This window comes from Coregonus clupeaformis, unplaced genomic scaffold (assembly GCF_020615455.1).
Source record: "Coregonus clupeaformis isolate EN_2021a unplaced genomic scaffold, ASM2061545v1 scaf2609, whole genome shotgun sequence".
NCBI lineage: Eukaryota > Metazoa > Chordata > Actinopteri > Salmoniformes > Salmonidae > Coregonus > Coregonus clupeaformis.
Window position 1 is genome coordinate 24,474 of NW_025536063.1, and position 3,027 is coordinate 27,500.

The window sequence follows — 3,027 nt, forward strand, 5'->3', positions numbered from 1 at the left end:
CACTTCAGATGTCTGAGAGGCCTTGGCTGATACAAACCAGACCTACTTTCTGTGTGTGTCTGACTCTCCCTCCCTCTGACTACAGACCCCCTCCCTCTGACTACAGACCCCCCCTCCTCCCTCTGACTACAGACCCCCTCCTCCCTCCCTCTGACTACAGACCCCCCCCCTCCCTCTGACTACAGACCCCCCTCCCTCTGACTACAGACCCCCTCCCTCTGACTACAGACCCCCTCCCTCTGACTACAGACCCCCCTCCCTCCCTCTGACTACAGACCCCCCCTCCCTCTGACTACAGACCCCCTCCCTCCCTCCCTCTGACTACAGACCCCCTCCCTCTGACTACAGACCCCCTCCCTCCTCCCTCTGACTACAGACCCCTCCCTCCCTCTGACTACAGACCCCCTCCCTCTGACTACAGACCCCCTCCCTCTGACTACAGACCCCCTCCCTCTGACTACAGACCCCCCTCCCTCTGACTACAGACCCCCTCCCTCTGACTACAGACCCCCTCCCTCCTCCCTCTGACTACAGACCCCCCCCCCTCCCTCTGACTACAGACCCCCTCCCTCTGACTACAGACCCCCCTCCCTCCCTCTGACTACAGACCCCTCCCTCCCTCTGACTACAGACCCCCCTCCCTCTGACTACAGACCCTCCCTCCCTCTGACTACAGACCCCCCTCCCTCTGACTACAGACCCTCCCTCCCTCTGACTACAGACCCCCCCTCCCTCTGACTACAGACCCCCCTCCCTCTGACTACAGACCCCCCCCCCTCCCTCTGACTACAGACCCCCCCTCCCCTCTGACTACAGACCCTCCCCCTCCCTCTGACTACAGACCCCTCCTCCCCTCTCTCTGACTACAGACCCCCCCCCTCTGACTACAGACCCTCCCCCCTCCCCCTCTGACTACAGACCCCCTCCCTCCCTCTGACTACAGACCCCCCCCTCCCTCTGACTACAGACCCTCTCCCCCTCCCTCTGACTACAGACCCCCTCCCCCTCCCTCTGACTACAGACCCTCCCCCTCCCTCTGACTACAGACCCCCTCCTCCCTCTGACTACAGACCCTCCCCCTCCCTCTGACTACAGACCCCCCTCCCTCTGACTACAGACCCCCCCCCCTCCCTCTGACTACAGACCCCCTCCCCCCTCCCTCTGACTACAGACCCCTCCCCCCTCCCTCTGACTACAGACCCCCCTCCCTCTGACTACAGACCCCCCTCCCTCTGACTACAGACCCCCCTCCCTCTGACTACAGACCCCCTCCCCCTCCCTCTGACTACAGACCCCCCTCCCTCTGACTACAGACCCCCTCCCTCTGACTACAGACCCTTCCCCCTCCCTCTGACTACAGACCCCCCTCCCTCTGACTACAGACCCCCTCCTCTCTGACTACAGACCCTCCCCCTCTCCCCCCCCTCCCTCTGACTACAGACTCCCCTCCCTCTGACTACAGACCCCCCCCCTCCCTCTGACTACAGACCCCTCCCCCTCCCTCTGACTACAGACCCCCTCCCTCCCTCTGACTACAGACCCCCCTCCCCTCTCTCTGACTACAGACCCTCCCCCTTCCCCCTCCCTCTGACTACAGACCCCCCCTCCCTCTGACTACAGACCTCCCTCCCTCTGACTACAGACCCCCTCCCTCTGCCTACAGACCCCCCCCTCCCTCTGACTACAGACCCCCCTCCCTCTGACTACAGACCCTCCCCCCTCCCTCTGACTACAGACCCCTCCCCTCCCTCTGACACAACCCCCTCCCTCTGACTACAGACCCCCTCCCTCTGACTACAGACCCTCCCCCCTCCCTCTGACTACAGACCCTCCCCCTCCCTCTGACTACAGACCCTCCCCCCTCCCTCTGACTACAGACCCCCCCTCCCTCTGACTACAGACCCTCCCCCCTCCCTCTGACTACAGACCCTCCCCCCTCCCTCTGACTACAGACCCCCCTCCCTCTGACTACAGACCCCCTCCCCCTCCCTCTGACTACAGACCCTCCCCCCTCTCTCTGACTACAGACCCCCCTCCCTCTGACTACAGACCCCCCCCCCTCCCTCTGACTACAGACCCTCCCCCCCTCCCTCTGACTACAGACCCCCCCCCTCCCTCTGACTACAGACCCCCCCTCCCTCTGACTACAGACCCTCCCCACCCCTCCCTCTGACTACAGACCCTCCCCCCTCCCTCTGACTACAGACCCCCCCCCTCCCTCTGACTACAGACCCTCCCCCCCTCTCTGACTACAGACCCTCCCCTCCCCTCCCTCTGACTACAGACCCTCCCCCTCCCTCTGACTACAGACCCTCCCCCTCCCTCTGACTACAGACCCTCCCCCTCCCTCTGACTACAGACCCTCCCCCCCTCCCTCTGACTACAGACCCTCCCCCCTCCCTCTGACTACAGACCCCTCCCCCTCCCTCTGACTACAGACCCTCCCCCCCTCCCTCTGACTACAGACCCTCCCCCTCCCTCTGACTACAGACCCTCCCCTCCCCCTCCCTCTGACTACAGACCCTCCCCCCCTCCCTCTGACTACAGACCCCTCCCCCCCTCCCTCTGACTACAGACCCTCCCCCCTCCCTCTGACTACAGACCCTCCCCCCTCCCTCTGACTACAGACCCTCCCCCTCCCTCTGACTACAGACCCTCCCCCCTCCCTCTGACTACAGACCCTCCCCCCTCCCTCTGACTACAGACCCTCCCCCTCCCTCTGACTACAGACCCCCCCCCTCCCTCTGACTACAGACCCTCCCCCCCCCCCTCTGACTACAGACCCTCCCCCCTCCCTCTGACTACAGACCCCCCCCCCTCCCTCTGACTACAGACCCTCCCCCCTCTCTCTGACTACAGACCCTCCCCCCTCCCTCTGACTACAGACCCTCCCCCCTCCCTCTGACTACAGACCCTCCCCCCCTCCCTCTGACTACAGACCCTCCCCCTCCCTCTGACTACAGACCCTCCCCCCTCCCTCTGACTACAGACCCTCCCCCTCCCTCTGACTACAGACCCTCCCCTCCC